Raw genomic sequence first — 12,824 nt, 5'->3', positions numbered from 1 at the left:
AAAACTGTGGAAGCTTTAAACTTCCTAAATAGATCTTAGAATTGGCTAGTGTAAATAGCTGCAACTTTACTTGAATCAACTTAAACACCCTTTTGCGGTAATGATGTAACCTAAGAACACAACTTCATTAGTGAGGAAGGTGCATTTCTTGAGGTAATCATAAAGTTTCTGTTCTTACAAGGCTTGCAAAACTTGCCGTAAGTGATTTAAGTATTCTTCTTGACTCTTGCTGTAAATAAGAATGTCATCAAAGTATACAATAAAAATTTGCCAATGAAGGGTCTTAATACTTGATTCATCAGGCGCATATGTAACATCCTAAATCTTAATCCTTAGATTACTAAGGAATTAATTAAGTTTCACTATGGTAATGAGTTTTTTGATGTGTTGTGTGGCCTGAGAGGTCTAACAATTGTATTTATTTAGGTTTCAGCCCTAGTTATGGGTCTGAGAGTGAAGTTGGGCTACTGGGGCTTCGAAAGGAAGAGAAAACATGAAGGAAGTATCTTTATGCCACATATCATGGTAGTGTAACATCCTGGCTTTAATCTCATGAATTATTAGGCTTAAGTAGGATGATTTGGTAGATTGTAGTTGTGTGTGGTTAGGAGGTCTAATAATTATATTCGATTGTATTTTAGCCCTAATTATAGGTCTATATCACATCAGCCACTCAGGCATCAAAAGGAGAAGCGAAATGAAGGGCTAGTATTATTGTGCACACGCCACGGTGTGAAGTGGTATTCACTTGGTGTATAGACACTTCAGATGCAAATGGGGACCTCTCTGTGCCATGTGCCATGGTGTATTACGTGTCCACCATGGCGTATGGTCATTTCTTGCAATTTATCAAATGCAAAACTAAGTCAGAAATAGAAAGGCGAGAAAGGAGAAAATAAAGAGGTGTGACAAGCTCTGTTAGGGTTTGTTCTTGGATGACATTAGGAGTGTTTTGGAAGCTACAAACACCTAAGTAGTATTATACCTCTTAATTTCCCCATTTTCTTCCACATTATGAAGTTTATGGTTAAGGTTTGATAATGGAAGATGATTTTTGATCCATCTAGGTTATGGGTTCCAAATTTATTGACTCAAATGAGTTAATAGGAGTAAATTAATTATCTAATCTAACTTAGGTATTATGAATTTTGGTATCTTGGGTGGTTGGGCTTCATAAATCTAAAAATTTCATTAATGTGGGTTGTTGGAAGTGTTGAATGCCATTAATAAAAGTTTAATGACTCATAATGTTAATAGGGACTAAAGATAATTAATAAACTCAATGGATAGGCTCAAACTCATATAAAGTGAGTAATAGCCGAATTAGAAGTGGAGAAATGAGAGTTGAAGAATACTTGAGTTTGGCAATATTAATGGAGATCAACTTGTTAAAATTGTAGATTAAGCTCTTGGACACCTATTTGGTTTGGGAATTCAAGCTTGAAAGCTATTATATTAAGGGATAAACCTTTAACTCTCAAAGGTTTAAGGTAAGCAAGGGAACCTTACTTTAGGTATTTACGTGTTAATTATCGTGGTGTTAATTTTGTGTTTAATATGTAAAATTTGAATTGTGAATGAGTACATCATGCAATAAAACCTTATGTTTATCTAAACACTTTGATATGCATTAAATATGCTAAAGAGATTTTAAATGAGTTTTTAAGTTGCAAGGTGATATTCGGGATGAATTGCATGTTTATAATGTATTTTGAATGAGTAGTTGATAATGGATTTGATAAAGGTTTGTAATTGAGATTGAAAATGATGTGTTTATGTGATATAAAGGAAATGAACTTTGATACTTACTTACTTGGGTAGCACACGGTCGTGAGCCCAACATGATTATTGTAAAATGAATAAATGAAAATGTAAAAATGAGTGAGGCATCATATATGGCATGATTAGTGGGCAAGAGTTTGCCTAGGAACTGGGAGTAGAAAAAAATTTATACTAATATTTAGGTTGCCTTCCGGTGCATGAGGGTATAGCCTTATCTCATACTTTATCGAGGGACTGTCCTATAGTTTGTTGAAGGATTAGAACCTAACTTTCTCCACTAGTTCAATCAAGAGAATAGCCTAGGATATAAGACGCCCCAGAGATTCGAGAGTAGGAGAATTGTGGTCTGAGAGTAAGTTATGTGATCTTTGACCGGGTTACACCTCACAATTGGTATGGGTAGTCCAATCACACAGATAAAGCCCTATTAAATGTTGTAGCCTATGGTTTCAATATGAGGAAATAAGGAGGGTATAAGGTTAGTTGATCATTGCCTATGTAAGTGTGTGACGTGTCACATGTTTGAGTTGTGGCAAGTCACGTGTTGTGGTAGATCATAATCACATTTGTGAGTGTCTTGTGATTACATACCTAGCATGTGTGAGATGAAATGTGGTAACTAGATTAATAAGTGCTGATATGTGTTAAAGTATGTTTTAAGAACGTGGTTTAATATGCATATGCTTGATTTACAATTGATATATGACTGCATAAGGTAGGTTTTACTTTGATTACTAAGTAATTAGACTCATCCCTTTCATTTTAATACTTTTCAGGCTCTAACTCTGAAGCAAAAAGGGAGAAGGCTCAAGAGGCTAGGAATTAGTACATTCCTACAGTATGCCTCTAGTTTATATTTACTTTGTGTAATAGTATATAATTGCCAATTCTAGGTTACATATAGTTGCAGTTGCATTATTTTATTATTGTGAATGTCTGACTTTGTATTTTGGGCCTTGAGTATTTGTGGATGGAGAGATATATATATGTTGATAGGGCCAAAATACTAGTACAAATATAGAAATGATGTTTAAACATGTTTTGATTGGTTTTGATGCGATATAAAGCAAATTACCTCCCCCTTCTGTTTTTGGCGAGAAGGGGTTGAGGAGTGATTTTGTGTTATATGGATATTTAAGTGGATGTGACATATTGTATTGACAGTCTTAGGTTCAATAGACATGGTCCAGATGTTAGTAAGGCTTTTGGCACTTATTGTAGGTTTAAACACCCTTTTTGTGTGAAAGTGATAAAAAGTGACAAAAAGGTGTTTGGATGTCTAACTTCCTAGTGTGACTTGTTTTGAAAGTGAACCCTATGCCATTAGCTAGTTCATGAAAAGAGCTTTCTATAGATATCTAGATCACATCATTTGGATGTCGAATGGAGAATTGGGACGCGTCATAAGTTCCCTAATTCTACTATCAAATGACAACAGAATACGTGTAACACGTTGCGGCGTATGGTGCTTAAGTTGCGGCACGTGGCATAAAGAGCAACACACCGTGGCGCAGTATGCACGAGCCATAGTGCATTGCCCTATTTCACAACAAAGGAGTTGTTTTTCAATTGTTTTCATTCTTTTTCATTCCTCTGAGGTATCTCATGTTTCTGTAACTTACTTTTACTTTGATATACAAGGTTATGATTGTTTTAAATCTATTTTGATTAAGAAAACTTAGAATCCCTTGATTTTGAACTAAAGCTTAGTAATTACCTTTATGGGTTAATCTTTTTAGTTACTTTTAGTTTTATTAGTTAATTGTGGTTAATAGAGTGAGATTTTACAGTGTGCAGCATGTTCATTGTGGTGCACAATGACAACTAAAGGGAGAGAGGGTCTCTTGTGCCATATGCCGTGGCATGTGCTGCGTGTGCCACAGCCCACGTCCCTTTTTCTATAGAATTTAGTTGTGAACTGAGACAGAAAATAAAGAGAAAGAAGAGGAAAATGAAAGAGCTTGTGCTTTGTTAGGCTTTGCCACATTAGTGGTTTTGGAGCATTTTGGTGCTAGAAAACATCTAAGGTAAGTGTCCTAAGCCTTAATCTCCTTTCCTCTTCCATTTTCTTGAATTTTTAGTAATAGTTGCATAATGAGAGATAATTTTTAGTCTATATAGGTTGAGTCTGAACCTATTAACTCAAATAGAATTAATGGGAGTTGTTGGAAGTATTTAAACCTAGAGATGATGAGTTTTGACATCTTTCATTGGTGGGCCTTATTAATACCTAAAAGTTAGCATTTAATAGGGGTTAATGGGGGTTTTCGGGACATTAATGATGTGGGAAATGATTAATGATGTAAATGGGAACTAAAGAGAGTTATTAAACCTAATGGGTAAGCCCAAGGATGAGAAGTAAGGGTGCTAGGTGTTGTGGAAGTGAAAGTGTGAGAATTGAAAAATGTGCGCTTGATGTTATTGATGAAGTTTAGAATTGATTAATTGTAGATTAAGTATTTGGGCACCATATTCAGCTTGGAAAGCTAGCTTGGGAGCTTAATATTGAGGGGTGAACCTTTGATCTCTTAAAGGTTTGAGGTGACCAAGAAAACCCTACTTTGGGTAGTTGTTTATTGAGTTTATTTTTGAAAATGGGTTAATTGTATGTATGATTATCATGTTAAATGTGAAAACATGCATGATTTTGTGTTATGACTTAAATTGAGGAGTTGAATTCAAAGGGATTTTTAAAACTATAATTATATGCACAGTTTGGATAGAGAAATGTAATGACTTGTGATGTGATGATTATGTGTGGGAAAAGGAATGAGTGAATTAGAATTTAAAAAAAGTATAACATTGTAAAATAATGACTGATGCTCACTTGGATAGCATATGGCCATGAACCTAATGTGTTGATATTGAAAATGAAAATTTGTGTAAAAGAGTAGGTATCATATATTGCATGATCAGTTGGCAGGAGTTCACCTAGGGATCGGAGTAGTTAAAAATCCATATGGTATTTTCGGCTGCCTTTTAGTGTACGAGGGTACAGCCTTGTCCCATAATTTATCAAGGAACTATCCCATAGTTTGTTGAGGGACTGTAACCTAGTTATCTCCACTAGTTTATCGAGGAGGTTAGCCTAAGGTATTTGATACCCTATAGATTCAAGAGTAGGAAAAACTGCGTTAAGTCATGTGATGAAATTTAGATTATCTAAATTTGAACTGTCAGTTTAAACTACTAGTTTGAACTGTCTTGATTAAATTTAGATTATCTAAATTTAATATTTAATATTCTTAATAATTTTTTTTATTAACATGATCACACCTTCCTTATAGCCTCTAATATGAAACTATAGGCCATTACACAATGGACTTGTCCATGTGATAAAACTACTTTAACTATACAAGTGTGAGAAGCTACTTGGCCAAGGTTATTTAACTCATTTGTGGTTCACAGTTTCCCCTCAAATTTTACACTATAGGGCACCGTTCCCTTAAACGAACTTTCTCATTGAACAATGGAAAACTATGTTAGGTTCTAGCCTTTTGATAAACTGTGGGATAGTTTCTCATTAAATAAGAATAATGATATGAATAAAATTAAGGCAAACCATTGAGCTGTGAATGTTAGCCACACCATGTGAGTTTAGATTCTCTACTCCTTTCTTTAGGTGAACTCTTGCCTTATATGATCATGCTATGCATAAATGCACAACTCATAGCAAGCATATCAATCATCATAACTAGCGTACAATTCTCACATCATCATCATGCACTTGCTTATCATCATTTTCATCATATCACAATCATCATGTGTTTCTCACATTACAACTTAGCATATAATTTCACCATTACTTACAATTTTACATTTGTTTCACATTATTCATTAATGATATGAGGTAAAGCATAAGATTTGCTATATCACACTACTTCACGTCATTCACACCATTGAGCATGTTCACACACATTTATAGCTTTTCAATATACCATAATTTGTGCTTAACTGATAAATTTTCAAATATGTCATGCCATACTTGCAACAACCAACATCACATATCTTAAGAGTAGTTTATGAAATAACATAACTAATTGACACACAAAAGTATGTACAAGTAAGTTCCCCTAGTTACTTTAAATTTTTGAGAAGTTAAAGGTTTACCGCTTAATAACATACTCCCAAAGCTTCACAAAGCTTGAATGGTGCTGATATATGATTACTCTACAATTAATTATACTAATAAGCATTAATATCATGATTGTGTAAATTTTATACTCCTCAACTTAGCACTAAAGACTCTTAAAAATCACAATTTCTCACTTTTAAACATACCCATTAGATTCATTAATATGGCATTCATCAACTTCAACTACTTCCATTTTCGGACATTAATGTCTTGTAACAACCAAAAATGCACTAATTGCTCAATTCATGGTTTAAATCACTTAAACAACTATTATTAACTTATTTAAGTCAATGAGTTCAGACCAATAGCCCTATATGTCTGAAAATCACTTCACAACTCATACTCTTAACTCAAAAACTAGAAAAAAAGTGGAAGAGAAACGAAAAAGGAAGCTTATTATATTTACCATAGGTATTATCGAGCTCCAAATTGCTTCCAATCATTCAAAGTAGTGAGCCCTAGCAGAGCTCCACATACATTCTTCATTCCCCTCTTTGTTTCTTTTTTGTTTTCAAACTAATTCTTGCTCTTATTTCTACCAAAAACCAACCACACATCACAGTGCACGCCACACACGTTGCAGCATGTGGTGTAAAGAGCTAAGCTTCAAATTTTAATGACTCGTGCACCGTGGCATTCTATGCACACACTTCGGCAAGTGGCACAAAGCCACTTTCTCCTATTTTTCTCCCTTCTTGGGGTTCAGGTTCCCAATTCTGCTTTGGATCCAATCCTAGAGTCAAAACTATAACTCAAAACATTCATTAGCTCTCTATAGCCAATACACCACGTTAATTTACTTGATTAGCCTTGATTCTAATTAAATAGGAGGTTAATTTTTAGGATATTATAGTATTTGCAGGTGAAATGAAAATGATGCCCTAAAAAAATAGGGGGTGGGAAAGAAAACAAACAAAACTTTTTTTTTTTAAATCCCACTTTCTCAATCAATTGTGACATTAACCAATTTAGAAGTGGACTTTCTAAGCCGGTTGAGGTCACTACTAGTCTAGAAAGTCATACTTTCTAAACCAGTTAATGTCACAATCGATTTAGAAAGCATGACTATCTAAACTGGTTGTGACATTAACTAGTTCAAAAAGGGGTACTTTCTAGACTGGTTGCAGCCCTTAACCAGGTTTTTTTCCTGCTTTCTCCAGGACACTTTCTAAATAGGCTGTACAGCTAGTTTAGAATTCTAAACCCGTTGTACAAAGGGTTTAGAAAGTCTAAGACTTTTTAAACTATCCTTATCTAAGTATTAAAAACAAATTTGAAAACCTTCCTCTAGCAAGCAAGGATCTAGGATTATAAACCTGTTACAAAAACACGAAGTTCTATGGAGTCTGGTGGTGATCTATGGTGGTGGATGCTCTGGTGGAAACTAAAGTATGTCGCCACATAGTAGTTATACGTATATATTGTTATAATTAACTATAAAATCTGCATATAATGAAACTAATATTGCATGAAAATATATGGTCTAAGTTATATCTTCGACCAGAAGAATTCTCGAAGACTGATAAGGATTATTACCTCTGTACTAGCGATCCATCTGCAACTCCATGAGATGTCATATGTTGCTGCAGCTCCCGCCATTTGTTTCAACGTACAGTTGCAGTCTTGCAGAAGAAGCAATGATGAATTCAATTGAAATCTGTAATATATCTTACAATATATATAACCGTCATTCTTACAAAAATATATTTTATTTATGTTTCTCCAATGCCAATAAACAGTTTCATTTTCAAAGTCAATGTTTACTTGCACGTTTTATTATCATTATTGCCAGCAAATTCTTGATTATAATGCAGATTCAATTGCTTCCACATGTTGTGACATTTGTTTTCATATGGCCATTACCATGCATGTTTCTTCATTTTTCAGTCAAAATTGACGCAGTCAACGGGATTATATTGAAATATATATCGCGTTATTATTATGCTAATTTTATTTTTAATTGTAAGTTATCATTAACTAATTCATTTATACAAATTAAGAAAGGTAATTAGAATTAATTGATGTTGTTAAACATAATTACCTTCAAAGACACTTATTTAACTAACAAACATTAGTCTAGTTGGTAAAGAGTTGACTCATCTCATGTGGACATGATTCAAATCATATTATCAATGTAAGGACCATATTATATTCTATGAGTACATCTGTAGACATTTTTTAAGCCGTGAGGTATGCATTGACCTTAACAAGCGTGCTATGAGATCCAACTCAATTTTAACTACAGAGAAACTAGAATAGAGAGTAGCAACTTGGACAGAAATCTTTAATTAATATATCAATAAGTTCCAGCCTTCAATTTCTATTTCTAATATGTTTATGGAGACTGTTATACAATACAATATTATAACTAACAATTGTTTTTATTGTTCACAGGATTTAATGGATGGAGAAATAATCTTGTTCGAGGTACAGGGTGTGGCACTAAATGTAGATACATTTTTTATTAAGAATTCAATCCTTAATTCATCTTAGCCCTTTCCACTATATTCAACGTTCATTGGTTGATTAATTGGGTGTCCAAACTGCCATCTTGCTTGCTCGCTGTTTTCCGATGTTATTGGCTCTGTGTTTGGTAATCAAGAAAATTACACTTTAATTATTTTTGTCCTTGATTTACTCTCAGGATCAGTTTTTTGTGCTTTCATATATTTTGGTCTGTATGTTTTGAACTTGGGTATGAATATAAGTTTCTTTAGTTGGCAATAAAAAAAAAGGTCTTATTTTGCTCCTTTTTCTCATACAAGTATGCGTATTCAGATTTTTATAAATGTCGTAACTAAGGTTTTAAATTAATGGCATACCAATATTACTGCAACTGTAACATTTCTGTTACAATAAGTATCATGTTGTGATTATTATGTTGAGGAATTTTAGACCAAGCTTCCGAGTTCCTATAAACTTTGATTACCAGCACCATCTCTTCGAAATAGTTTAAAATAAGTTTTCTACAGTAACAATAAAGAGTAAATATACCAAAATAGTGGAAGGATATCATATCTTAACTTAAACTTTTAAGATTCTAGTTTATAGGTTATTTTATTTTATTATAGATTAGTTATTAAATTTAATTTTATTCCCTAGTTGATTTAAGTTTACTCATAATTATATTGGACAACCAAACATACATTGTGTTTGGTCTGGTGAGAGCTCTAGTGTCAAAATCATGAATAAATGTAATTTGCATCATGTAGTAGCTATATAAATGTATATATAGTTAATTATATATTATAACTCTAAATAACACTGCTTATGTAATGAAATATTGCACGATGAAATTTTCATGGGCCGAGTTTATCTTCTAAACAGAATAATTTGTAGAGAGATATGGATTTACTTCTAGAGACCCATCCCCAGCTTCACGAGAGGTTGAGTTGCTTTCGCTTTATTAATGTTTAAAATCTGATTGATTAGTTTTCATATATTCGGTACAACTGGCCATTCTTACAAACGTTTTTTTTTTTTTTAAATGACTCTAGATAAGTTGAAATTTAGAAGTCAATATATATAGCATATTTTTATCATTATTTAATTTACAGTGCCAGTGAACGCGGTTTGTCATGAAATGTATTAAGTTAATCATGAATGAGCTAGTGTTTTTCCAGGAATATCAATATATCTAATCTTGCAAATGGCCTACTGATGGCGACATTGGTTTTTTGATTAATAACATTAATAATTATGGTCCTGTACCTTATATTGACTTTTCGTTAAGAAAAATTGGTTATAACTATTATAGATTTTAGGGTGCTTTGTTTGGGATCCCGTTTAATTAGTTGAAATAAATTGTTATTTGTTGGTCTCAAAGCTAACTAGAGATTAAAAAAACATACGTTCGGGCAAGAGTGATTGGTATGTGGGCTTTTTTCTTTTTAACTATAGTTAGGTCAAAAGCTAGGTTTTAAAATTTTTACATTAGCTATTTAGAATTTAACCTCTGACAATATTAGTGTATATGGGCTTGATTTACCAAGCCCAAAGCCCAATTCGCGTGAAAGATTTCTGTTAAATTTCTATTATCAATAGTTAGTCAGTTAAGTCCTTGTATTTTGCTCTTTAAATACAAGTTGTGTTCTCGAATCAAAGTATAATGAATGAATCAGATTGCACTTTCTTCATTTTTATTGTTTAGTTTCTTCTTCACTCACATGGTATCAGAGCCATGGGCCTGGTTACTCCAAAATCAGTTGTTTTACGTTCTTGTTTTCTGATTCTGCTCTATTCTTTTGATTATTCTTTCTTCTTCGATGGCTCAAATTCCAGTTCTTGCACCTACTTTGTCTCAGAAGTCCTTCTCCAACAAGAAGATTACTGTCATCCTTGATGACACTAATTTTCTTATCTGGAAACAGCAAGTTTCGCTGATGGTAAAACAACATCATCTCCATGCATTTTTTGATGGCATTGCTCCAATTCCACCGGCTATGATTCGTAATGCTGATGGTCAAATAATTTTGAATCTTGCATATGAAGTGTATGAACAAAATGACACAGCACTAGCTTCCTAGTTACTCTCAACGGTCAGTCATTCTATACTCCCTGATTTGGTAGGGTTTGATACTTCTGCTCAAATTTAGAGTCGATTATGTGATCTTTACTCTGCTAAGTCTAAATTTAAGGTGCTTCATTATCAAAATCTGCTAAGTAATCAGAGGAAGGGTGACCTTACAATGAAGGAATATTTGGTTAAGATAAAAGCGATTTGTGATAATTTGGCCGTTCTTGGTCATCGAGTTCCTGTTTCTTCTCAAATTTCCTATATGTTAAATGGCTTAACCCCTGAATACGAGCTTGTTATTGCAGTGATTAATACTGCTAAAAATCAATTTGATATTAGCACTATTAACACTATGCTTCTTGACTCTGAAGCAAGGCAGAAAACTTATCTTCAACATGCCTCACATGTGCATCTTGCTGCTTTTGTTCCATGGACTCCTACATTACCTATGACTAATATTCCAGTTCAGGCTTGCACTGTCCAACTGCCTGTACAATCTTCACCGAATCATGGTCAGTTTATTTCTGCTGGTTCTAGTAATGGTACTCCATCTAGACCTCCTTTTGTTGCTGGTAATGGTCGCGATCCTGGACGGTATATGTTTTTGAGGACTCCTTTATGTCAGATATGCTTCAAGATTGGTCATACTGTAGGTTGTTGTTACTACAGGTTTGATTATAATTTTGTCCCTCATGGGGCATCCTCTTCTATGCCTCAAGCTCATCTTGTGTCCGATGATTTTGGTTACAATGATATACCTCCATTTGAGGTTTATTACACTCCTTATTATCCTGATTCTGGTGAATATACAATTCCTGATGTTGGGACTAGTTCTTCTGTTCCTGTGACTAGTCATGTAAATTCAAATGCTCAAGCACTTGTAACTATACCTCACATAGTTGCTGACAATGCCTGGTATCTTGATTCGGTACAACTCAGCGTATTGCAAAGGATGCTATCAAGATACAAGAAATTGATTCAGCTTAGAAAGATGGACCAGTTGCAGTAGGAAATGGTAATTTGTTACAAGTTTTTACTGTTAGTAAATCTTATATTCCTACTTTTGACTCTGTGTTGGTTTTGCCTTGAATTCTACATGTGCCTTCTATGGTTAAAAATTTATTGTCTGTCTCTCAAGCTTTTAAGGATAATGGAGTTTTTGTGGAGTTTTGGCCTCATACTTTTTTTATTAGGGACATGTAGACAAGAAAACTGATAACTCATGGGCATGAGGTAGCTGGAATGTACAAATTGTCTGAATCAAAGCGTGAAGGATATGATGTTAATCAAAATGTAGCATTACAGTCTTATTTTGATTAGTGTTTTCATGTTTCTTTACATGATAATGTTGCATTGTTTTGGCATTTTCATCTTGGACATCTATCTATTGATGTAGTACAACAAGTGTTCAAGTTAAATAAAATGTCAGTTTCTGCAAAAGTTTTGTCTAAAGTCTGTCAGGCATGTCAGTTTGGAAAGAGTCACAAGCTTCCATTTCATAATTCCTCTACTGTATATACTAGTCCATTGGAACTTATTGAGGCATATTTATGGGGCCCAGCTCCTCAATTGTCAAATAGGTTCAGATATTGTATATCGTTTATTGATGCTTTTAGTTGCTTTTTTTGGATTTTTCCACTTCAAAAGAAATCTGATGCTTTAACGGTTTTCAAAAATTTCAAAACTGAAATTGAAAATTGTTTAAACACTAAGATTAAAATGTTGCAGACTGATAATGGTAGGGAATTCGTGGCTTTTAAGCCTTTTTTAGCTGCTGCTGGTATCACTCATAGGCTTACTTGTCCATATACATCAGAGCAGAATGGTTTGATTGAGAGGAAACACAGACAAATAGTTGAAGTAGGCCTTACTATACTTGTTCAAACTTCCTTGCCTCTTTATTACTGGTCAGATGCCTTCATCATTACTGTTTTTCTCATAAATAGACTACCCCCATCTTCTCTTCAAGGTGATTCACCATTTTTTAAGCTTTATGGTCATAATCCAGATTATTCTATTTTAAGAGTATTTGGATGTGAGTGTTTTTCATGCCTTTATCCTATGGATAGTCATAAGCTTCAATATAGGTCTGCATCTTGTATTTTTTTAGGTTATAGCCTACAACATAAGGGTTATAAGTGCTTGGATATTGTTACTCGACACGTTTACATTACTAGACATGTTCAATTTAATGAGGCTATTTTTCCTGGAAAAGGTTTGTTTGCTTCTAAGTTTACAGGACATGAATCAGATGTTACTCCTTCTTCTCTTGTACTATGTTCTATGATTCCCAGTGTTCCTGTATCAGCAAATCCTGAGGTGTCTTCTCTAGACTCTGAGTTACCTTCTTAGTCTGTTGATATGTCATTATCAGAATCTGATTCTGTTGCT

The 12,824-nt window shown here is 33.8% G+C and overlaps 1 protein-coding gene across 2 annotated transcripts in view; it reads right to left on the bottom strand.

The window, feature by feature from the left end:
- LOC129312201 (uncharacterized) overlaps positions 1 to 7,543 on the bottom strand; it is a 27,918-nt gene extending 20,375 nt beyond the window's left edge. For both annotated transcript variants that reach the window (XR_008593462.1, XM_054954829.1), the window contains exon 1: positions 7,454 to 7,543. The gene's annotated coding sequence lies outside the window, so the exon portion shown is untranslated. The remainder of the gene's footprint in view (positions 1 to 7,453) is intronic.
- Between the last annotated feature and the right edge of the window lie 5,281 nt (positions 7,544 to 12,824).

The sequence above is a fragment of the Prosopis cineraria genome, unplaced genomic scaffold (assembly GCF_029017545.1).
Source record: "Prosopis cineraria cultivar Desert tree isolate PC_DT_omini unplaced genomic scaffold, ASM2901754v1 PC5, whole genome shotgun sequence".
Taxonomy (NCBI): domain Eukaryota; kingdom Viridiplantae; phylum Streptophyta; class Magnoliopsida; order Fabales; family Fabaceae; genus Prosopis; species Prosopis cineraria.
The sequence above is the reverse complement of the archived record's forward strand: the minus strand, read 5'-3'. Positions and strand labels throughout refer to the sequence as shown.